The 10,168-nt window shown below is 47.2% G+C and overlaps 1 non-coding gene across 1 annotated transcript; it reads left to right on the top strand.

The window, feature by feature from the left end:
- The first annotated feature begins 8,547 nt into the window (after window positions 1-8,547).
- LOC115031006 lies at window positions 8,548-8,681 on the top strand. Its single transcript, XR_003836598.1, has one exon. It is a non-coding gene; the product is annotated as a small nucleolar RNA SNORA17 (small nucleolar RNA).
- The last annotated feature ends 1,487 nt before the right edge of the window (window positions 8,682-10,168 follow it).

The raw sequence follows: 10,168 nt of genomic DNA, 5'->3' as shown, positions 1-10,168 counted from the left end.
CCTCTCCCAAGGCCTTCTAGTCTATACCCACCGCTCACCTTCTCTTTCCTGCCTGGCTGGTTCCTCTGAATTTTGCAATAGACATTTTAGGAGTCGCTTCCTCTGAGGCGACCCAGTCAGGACCCTCACTGTGAGCTCCTGTTTGCTCCCACACCTGAGAGTTACACAGTCACACAGGAAGCCCTGCACTAGCATCTTTCACCTTCCTGCTCATTTCTTCACTGGCTCAATTCACACTGATGACTAAGGCTGAGTCTCACCGAGCCTCAATGTCCCCAGTATTCGATTCAGTTCCTGGGTCCTAGAATCTAAGTAATGGCTGGTGCATGTCCAAGGATAAAGGATGATTAGATGAACAATGGGTGAATAGATGGGTGGATAGGGTAGATGGGTGGATAGAGGGATGAGTGTATGTATGTATGTATGTATGGATGGATGGATGGATGGATGGATGGATGGATGGATGGCAGAGGGAGGGACAAATAGATGAATGTGTTTATGGGTGAGTGTGGATAGATGGATGGGTGGGTGAGTGGTGGGTGGATAAATGGATAGATGCATAGATGAATCAATGACTGGGTGGAGAAATAGGCAAGTGAATGAGGATTGATTTATGGATGGATTAATGAATGAGTTGATAGAGGAATGGATAGCCGTGTGTGTGTGTGTGTGTGTGTGTGTGTGTGTGTGTGTGTGTGTGTGTGTGTGTTTGAGGGTAGATGGGTGGGTTGGTGGATGGGCAGAGAGTGGAAAGTTCCAGCACTGAGTATATAGGACAGGGGATTCATTGTCTCCTGGTATCTGAGTTTTCTCCCTTACATACTGTCAGCTGGTGGCAATCTGGGCTCTTCTGCAAATGTGTCTTCCGGGAGCAGAAGTTCATGCTTTCACAACTTAGGTCATGACCTTGGTTGTGTTCCTTTTCTACATTGTGTTTGTATGACTAGAATGAGCTAAAAATTTTCATAGATCAGCCAGGCAGTGGTGGCTCAGGCCTTTAATCCCAGCACTTGGGAGGCAGAGGCAGGCAGATTTCTGAGTCTGAGGCCAGCCTGGTCTACAGAGTAAATTCCAGGACAGCCAGTGCTGGGATTAAAGGTGTGGGCCACCATGCCCGGCCCTAGTTTAGGCTTCTTTTGATACATTTGTATCATTGTATATGTATCAATATTATCGGTAATTTCCTAACTTTGTTCCCCTTGATGAATGCTTGCTGGTCTCCACACAGGCCCTGCCCATGCCACCCTTACTTTCTATCACTGTGATATCTCCGTCTTTCCTGTATGTGTTTCCACACATATTCCCTTGACTATGCCAGCTCAGTCAGCCCATGGGGTCTCCAGGGAGGGAGGGAGGATTGAAAAGAAGAAGACTATTAGACAACACTCTAACCTGACCCCAGCCAGTGCTGAAGCTGAAGCGATTTTGTTTTGTTTTTTTGTTTTTTTTTTCCCAGTCTGCTTTTATGTCATTCTAGGCACAAACAAAGACTATGATCAGTCCTAAGGCATAAACAGAACAGCCAAGGGACAAGCAAAGCATAAACAAAATAGTCAAGGAACAAACAAGGCAATAAACAAAGACCTGAGAGGTCACAGGGTTTAGGGGTTTATCAGAATGACCAAGATACAAGGAATACAATACATTCCTCAGCTGTATTTACCTTGAGCCTACAAGGTTATCCTAGTCCAATGTCAAATTCCCGGCAATTTCCAGCCAAATTCCTAGAAGTGGCCTCAAAAGCTCTCCCCAGGAATTAACAACTCTGATCTTCATATAAAAGGAGAAACCCGCACTTTGTGGGTCAGCTGTTTTCCCTTATAATAATGTACTCAAGCTTAGCGGGCTATAGTCCATCCTTTGCCAGGAAGGTTGCTCAGGATTGAATACCGAACTTTACTCGTGCCAGGCAAGGATGACCTCCACACAACTTCATTCTTTTTAAAATTCTATTAGGGATCCAGGCCACATTTTCCTGATCCATTCATCACCCTGTAGACACATGCACTGCCTCAACTCTATCTCTGTGAATACACTTGCACAATTACTGCTTTTAAAACTTTTGGCAGCCGGGCGTGGTGGCGCACGCCTTTAATCCCAGCACTCCGGAGGCAGAGGCAGGCAGATTTCTGAGTTCGAAGCCAGCCTGGTCTACAGAGTGAGTTCCAGGACAGCCGAGGCTACACAGAGAAACCCTGCCTCGAAAAACCAAAAAAAAAAAAAAACTTTTGGCGATCTCACCAGAAGTAGAATTGCTGGGTCGTGTACAATTCTGTGTTTGAGTTTTATAAATAAATAAATAAATAAATAAACCTAAAACCCAAACCACATGCTATTTCTATAGCCGCTATATCATTTTACATTGCCCTCCCTCTGCCCCCCAGTCTGTGCTAGGAATTTCTTCACATCCTTGTCAATGTGTTATTTTCTATTTTGATTTGTGCTGTTGCTGGGGTCCTCCCTCCCTCCCTTCCTTTCTATTCTGTTGCTGTGGTTGTTTGTTTATTTCTCAGAGGTTTTTGTTTACTTTTTCAAGAAGGTCTCAATATGTAGTCCTGCCTAATAGGGGACGTTCCATGTTGATATCTCACCTTGAATGTTAGTCACTCTTCCTGTCTCTGCCTCCCATATTCTGGGATTACAGGCATGTATCACCAATCCAGCTACTATAGTTTTGGAAATTGCTATTTTATTGTATGCTCAGCGGCATCTTGTTTGTATTATTTCCCTCCACGTGAGAAAAACTCGGGCCCCCATACTTTTTTTTTTTTTTTTTTGGTTTTTCGAGACAGGGTTTCTCTTTATAGCTCTGGCTGTCCTGGAGCTCACTTTGTAGACCAGGCTGGCCTCGAACTCAGAAATCCGCCTGCCTCTGCCTCCCGAGTGCTGGGATTAAAGGCGTGCNCCACCACGCCCAGCTTTGGGCCCCCATACTTTATTGAACTCCTCCACTGGAAACAGCTTGCCCACCAGCAGGGCTTGTGCCCACCAGGCAGGACGAGGCTGTGAGGAGTCCTCTCCTTGTGCTCAAGTCCCCATTTTGTCTCAGGTGACTCAGAGGTCTGAGTCCTGCTGCTAGCCCCTGCCTGGGATACTCCACAAAGAGCCAGGCAAGTGTCTAGAGGGGAAGGCTACTAACTGGCAGTGGCCAAAGTTCTACATGCAACCTCTGGAGAAATATAACATGAGACCCTGCAGGCAGCATGGTTCCTTGGCACTACAGCCCGGGAGGGTTATTTTCAATAGTACTGTCATTATGCCCTTTGGAACTGAGTCGAAATTCTTGAATGAATTCCCCTCGTGCTCTGAACCACAAGAATTTACTTTAGTCAGCGGTGCTGTATTACAGAGCTCTGTCTGGGATACAGAAGCTACCAGGGTATCTTTTTAGTGAACTTGATGTATCCTTGATACACAGTTGCTTAGAAACGAACATTTGTGTGAGGTCTACGGTGTCTGCCTTTTCCCTGCTTAAAATCAGAACGTTGTGTCTGGCTGAGAGTATTTGTGGGAACGTAAAGCAGATGGGATTCCAGGAAATCTCAGAGGTGTGGACTCTGTGGAAAGGCATGGTAGTTTAAAGAGGCTCACAGATGCGATGTCATCTCGGAGTTCCTTTCTTTACATTCACCATCTTCATCCCCAGTACAAGAGGAGACACACTGCAGGATTGGCGGGTCTTAGTAACTCGATTTCAACAGCCCAAATAATAAACACAAATGTGTTAATTGGGGTTGGGGGATACCAACAAAAAGTCTTACTTGCTGTGCACTGGTGGCGCACGCCTTTAATCCCAGCACTTGGGAGGCAGAGGCAGATGGATTTCTGAGTTTGAGGCCAGCCTGGTCTACAGAGTGAGTTCCAGGACAACCAGGGCTATACAGAGAACCCCTATCTTGAAAAACAAAAAACAGTCTTTCTTGTGTGCTGTCCCTTTTCCTGGCCCAATCTTGCCAAGGGTGCTGGTGAGAGTTGACCACAGTGCCAGCCTCAGCCTTTTCTATCCACCCATATGCCTTCACCTATGTGCAAAAGCCCACCATTCTGTTTTCTAAACACAAATCACAATGTCTCATTGTATACTATCTTACAGCTGATTGTTCTCATTTACTCTACATGGGAGCTTTTTCAAAGTCTCATTACTCGAGTCTGTCTGTCTCTCTCTCTCTCTCCCCCTCCCTCTGTGTGTGTGTGTGTGTGTGTGTATGCACAGGTGTATGCGTGTTTATATGTATGTGTGGATCTGCATTCTTGATGTGTGCATATGTAGGCCAGAGGTAGATGTTTTCCTCAATCGCTCTACTTTTATTTTTAAAGACAGAGCCCATCACTTACCCCAGAACTAATTCATCTAGACTTGCCGGCCAGCTAGCCCCAGATATCCTCCTATCTCTGATCCCCATTGCTGGGAACTCAGAGGTATCCTGTTAAAAACAGCTTTTTCCACGAGTCCTGGGACTCTGTCCTCAGGCACTTGTGCTCGCACTGCAAGCTCTTTTCCCAGTGAGCCATCACCCCAGCTGCTAAACAGAGTGATGTTACAACTAACATATTTGTTTTATGGCTGCATAGGACTCTGTCATAGAGATCTTGAGGCTGACTTAATCATGCCTCCAGTACACAGACATCTAAGCTGTGTATATACTTTGGTGCTGCTGTGATTGAACACCCTGACAAGAAGGAACTTAGGAAAGGTTTACTTGGCTTGCAATTGAATTGTAGAAGAGTGGAGTTCATTGTGACAGGAAGACCTAGCAACAGTCAGGAAAGGCATGGAGGCAGAGGCAGGAAGCTGGCTGATCACATTTCATCTGCACTCAGGAAACAGAGAGAAAACAGGAAGTGCACCAGGATATAAAACCCCCAAAGTCTTTCTCCAGTGACAATGTCCCAGACTGCACTGTCAGCTGGGGACCAAATGTTCAAACACATGATCTTACGAGGCAAAATTATATGCAGGGTTAAAAAGATTACTGTCCTTTATTCACTATTACAGCGATGCTAACACGAAATGTTTAACCATTCTGCTTAAAATAGACATGGAAATATTTCTTTAAGAATAGTATATAAAAATGGTATTCAGTAACGATGAAGGCATTTTTTAGAAAGTCAAGTTGCCTTTAGGGAGGTAGTTTACCTTGGTCCTGGCTAAAACTCAACTATTTGCCTACAAACCCAACATTGCTGAATAGGCACTGGTTGCAATACCTGCTGGAATCAGGTATTAATGTAAATGAGCGGAGATGTGGGTGTAAGTCAGTTAGGGGAGACCAGGGACAGGGTGAGCCACTGGCCACTCTGCTCCTCTCTCTATGTGGCCTCTACTCCATTGCAGCCAACCTTCAGGACATAGGACACTACCTGACAGATACTCTATGATGACCTGGATCTTTTAAAATGTGAACTCTTCAGGGTATCCAGTTTTGGTCCCTGCTACAGTGCATTCCTGAAGTGATCCCTACTAAAGGCCCATGTGTTTAATTGTTTGGTCCCCAGAGTGCTGCTGTTGGGAAAGTGTGGGGTCTAGTGGGAAGCCTGCAAATCATTAGTTATGACTCTCTCTACTCTCTCTCTCTCTCTCTCTCTCTCTGTGTGTGTGTGTGTGTGTGTGTGTGTGTGTGTGTGTGTGTGTGTTGTACATGTTTGCATGAGTATGTGCACATGTGTGTACATGTGGGAGCCAAAGTACAACATATTATGTGTTCCTTACAAGAGATGCACGTGTTATCCTGAGACAGTCTCTCAAAGGCCTCCAGTTCTCCAAGTAAGCTGTGTGTGGCCTGTGAGCCCCAGTTTTTCTCCTGCCTTTGCTCTGCAGCACTGATATCACAAGCCTGTGTCATTGGGTTGGACATTTTACAAAGGAGCTGGAGGTCAAGCTCAGGTCACGAGCTGGTGTGGCAAGCACTTACCCTCTGAGCCATCTCCTTGGCCTCATAACCATCCACATTCACTTCCCATTGCTCCCTGCTTCCCATTTCTGCTCCTGGGCAAGGAGCAAGGATTTCTCACAATCGGCTCTTGGATGCCTTGACAGAGGGAAGCCCCCAGTTACAAAGTGAATTTTCAGTCTTCACATCTGTACTTTCAGGCTCTGCTAGAATCACTGGTCTTCTCTGAGGGCATTGAGCGGCAGATCACAGGAACACCTCCACACAGGCTTCACCACCAAGAGTGTTTGTGCCCCGGGGTGTGTCAGGAAGTCTGGACACTGCATCCCAGAAGGAGCTTTTTAAGGTCTTAGGCTTCTGTCTCTCCTGTTCTACCACCCTGAACATATGACCCTCTTTCTCAGTCTCAAAGGACAGCTGTAGGGCCTCCAGGCAGGAAGTGGAGGGAGGACAAAAGATAAAATCATAATCCAGTTGAGCCTGTTATTTTCTTATCAGGAAAACAAACAAGAGATTCCCTGGAAGTCCCACCCACTATCCTCACTGGTCACCTGTAGCCCTTGAATTTGGCCCATCAGAGTTCCTTGGCTGTTTTCAATCATTAGGGTCTTATTAGCACAGAAACAGGAGATCACATGGAGACTGAGTGAGCGTCTAGAAGTGTCCCTCGGGCTGAAGATGGTCTTTTCCTTTCTCCCAGTGACAGCACATTTGTTTTAAAGTGTTATCTTTCCCCTTGGCAACAGGCCAGAGTCATATCAGCTTGAAAACTGAAAAGATCCATGTGCTCACACTGTCAAATGCTCTAAGCACAAGAGTCTGTGGAATACACACAGTGAGCAAGGCCCTTGGGTTCTACACCGTGGTCCTTTGGTCCAGAGCTGAGTGGTGGTGAGGGAAAGAGTGGAAGGCAGCATCTTGTCCTATCCTCCTCACAGGGTCCAGCACCCTTCCTTATGTTTATTGTCATCTTTCTCCCTGAGACATACTCCTCTCTCTCTCTCTCTCTCTCTCTCTCTCTCTCTCTCTCTCTGTGTGTGTGTGTGTGTGTGTGTGTGTGTGTGTGTGTGTGCGCGCGCGTGCGTGCCTGCATGCATGCATGTATTCAAGCAATGGCTTTATGTGAAGGTCAGAAGACAATTTGCTGGAGACAGTTCTTCCTTCCTCTGTGTAGATCCTGAGAATTGAACTCATGTTGTCAGTCTTGGTGGCAAGCACCTTTACCCATAGTGTTATTCCACTGACCCCATTTTAGTGTTTGTTGATGCTACTGTTTGAAGCCCTTCATTTTTGTTTCTCTGTCTCTATCTGTCTCTCTGTCTCTGTCTCTCTGTCTCTCTCTCCCTCTCCTCTCTCTCTCTCTCCATGGACCTGGAGGTTGAATGTTGTACCTCTTACATCCATGTGATTGAACGACATCTCTCCATCTGTTTTCTTATTTTTGACTTAAAAGAAATAGTTTATTGCAACATAAAGCACAAATACGGGAAATCCACAGAAAACAAATGTTGGTTTATTAAATTATAATATTCCACCTAGAAACTTATTCCACCTACACAGCATAGACCATTTTAAAAACGTTAGTGTCTCAGCCTGGCAGGGTAGCTCATACCTGCCATTCCAACACTTAGGAGGCTGAGGGTAGGAGGACCACCATGAGACTTCAGCCAGCCTAGGCTACAGAGTGAGTTCCAAGCTAGCCTGGGCTGTTACAGAGTGAGACATTGCCCATCCCCCAAAAGGGAGAGACAGGAGACATGGCTCAGTGGATAAGAGCACTTGCTATGCAAGCATGAGGATCTGAGTTCAAATTCCATATACAAAAGCTAGGCATGGCTACCCATGCCTGTAAGCCCAGCTTTGTGCGGGCACAGACAAGAAGATTCCCTGGGACCTGCTAGCTATCATCCTAGCTCCAGGTTCAGTGACAGACTGTCTCCAAATACAAAAGAGCAGAACACCTAACATCCTCCTCTACCTCATATCTCCTCATAGATATCACACACACACACACACACACAGTGGACTGAGCCAGATGAAAGTCAAGCACTTACCCTAAGTGTGGCAGCATCCCATTGTGATGGAGCCATGAAGTAGTGTCACTTGGGAACTTGGGAATCTGGTGATGACAATTGCAACAGAAGCTGGACAGGTCAACTGTATCATGTCCCCTCCCCTAGACCATCACTGTCAAGTAGGTCTTCCTGTTTCCCTGTGTCCCACATCTGGGGAGAAGGTGAAGGCTGGGCATTCTGGGGCACAGCCTCAGATGGGAAGTGCAAAGAAGGAATTTGGGAGTTAAATGAATACTGCTATTTCCAAATATAACCAGGGCTTGAGAGGTTACTTTTTTTGTTGTTGTTGTTGTTTTTTTTTTTTTTTTTTTTTCGAGACAGGGTTTCTCTGTGTAGCCCTGGCTGATCTGGAATTCACTTTGTAGACCAGGCTGGCCTCGAACTCAGAAATCCGCCTGCCTCTGCCTCCTGAGTGCTGGGATTAGAGGCATGCCCCACCACGCCCGGCTGATTTATTTTAAAACATGTTTCACTCTGTATCTCAGTCTAGTCATGGGCTCACTGTTATCCCAAGCTGGCCTCAAACTCACATATATCCTGCTTTACCCTTCCAAATACTGGGATTAAATGTGCACATTATCCCTTCCCCTCAGGACGTTGCAGGTGTGGCTGCTGTGTCTTGTGTGCATCAGTAGTGGCAGGGAGGAGAAAAGCTATGTCTAAGCTCAGTGTTCTGACCTGGGAACTTCTGAATGATTAGTAGTAGCCTAACATTACCTAAAAAACCTAGCCTGAGACAAACCAGTGCCAGGGAACCAGACCTGGAACAAGCCTGAGATAACCACCAGTCTTGGTCCATGGCCCTGGAGCAACAGGGATCTGTTACCACCAAAAGCCAGTTGGTTCTTCCTGGTCTGGGCTGCTGCTTGTCTGAAGGCTGTGCAGAACTGCCCTAACCCCTGGGCATTGTGGGAGAGCTGGCCTTGGGGACATGAGAACAGGAATGCTGACCCCACTCCATTGCTGGAGTTGCACATGAACAGCCACAAGGATATGAGCATGGAGAGCAGTCCCGATAACTTGTCTCCTTTGTGGTAGTGTGGTTGAGAAAGAGATAAGAGATATCCTCCTCCTTCCTCATCCCTTGTCACCTACAGGTGGGAGACCTGGCCCTAGGGGTCATGAGAGCAGGAGAGCTGTCCCTGCCCCTCACCAGCTATAGCACTTGGAAGAGCAGGCTCTGTACCTTGCCTGGGCAGCATAAGAGCTGACCCTGGTGGTGAGGGCAAGGGTGAGCCAGCCCCAAGGATGTGAGCCTGGGAGAGCGGGACCCATCACTTATGTGCCATGTGTTGATATGGATGGGAAAGGGAGCTATGCCACCCTCCTCTCTCCCTTTGCCACTATGGCAGGCAGGAGACATGACTCATGTTATCAGAGTGAGTGAGAGAGCTGCCTCTCACCAGCTGCAGCACCTCACTCAGGCAGCACAGTAGAGCTGACCCTGACTGTGGGGCTTTTGAGTGAGCTGACCCCATGGGCTTAAGTGTGGGAGAGCTGGCCCTGCCTCTTGTCTGGTTTGTGATGGTATAGGGGAGGAAGAGATTCCCCTTCCCACCCTTTGACCTTCGCCACCAGTGCAGGGTAGGAAAGTTGACCCCAACAGGGTTGTGAGAGCAGGGGGGCTGTCCCCACCCTTCACTGGCTGCAGCAGGACCAGCATCTTGCCTGGGCATCAGGGTAGAGTGGCCCTGGTTGTGGGTTTTGCTAGTGAGTCAACCCCAAAGGTGTGAAAGCATGGGAGGCAGCAGGCTGACCAGCTCAGGTAGCTCTCAGGCCTGGCCCACACCATCATCTACCTGTACATTGATGAACAGCTGGAGTGCATGAAGCTGGTCCTACAGATCCAAAGCTACAGGACCTCCATGACACAGGGCAACAACAGGGTATCCTAGAGGAGTCCCAGTGAGGTGCCAGTATTGATAGAGTAACAGAATCCGGAGGCCTTGTACCAGACTAATGAGTCAAGGAACATTTGCAAGCAAAGACGTGTGGACAGAAGTGTATAATGTGGGACACAACGTGATACATTAAAGCTTCTACAATGAGTTTTTCCCCCTCTGTTGGGGGTAGGGGGAGGTTGCAAGGGCAGAGGGCAGGTATTAGGTAAAGGGGTATCAATTATGCTGGTTTATCTGTTTGCTTTTAAGGCACAGTCTATAATAGCTAAGGGTGGCCTTAAATTTGCTATATAGCTGAGGC

The sequence above is a fragment of the Mus caroli genome, chromosome 4 (assembly GCF_900094665.2).
Source record: "Mus caroli chromosome 4, CAROLI_EIJ_v1.1, whole genome shotgun sequence".
NCBI lineage: Eukaryota > Metazoa > Chordata > Mammalia > Rodentia > Muridae > Mus > Mus caroli.
Note: the sequence above shows the minus strand (reverse complement) of the source record. Positions and strands in the feature narration are given on the sequence as shown.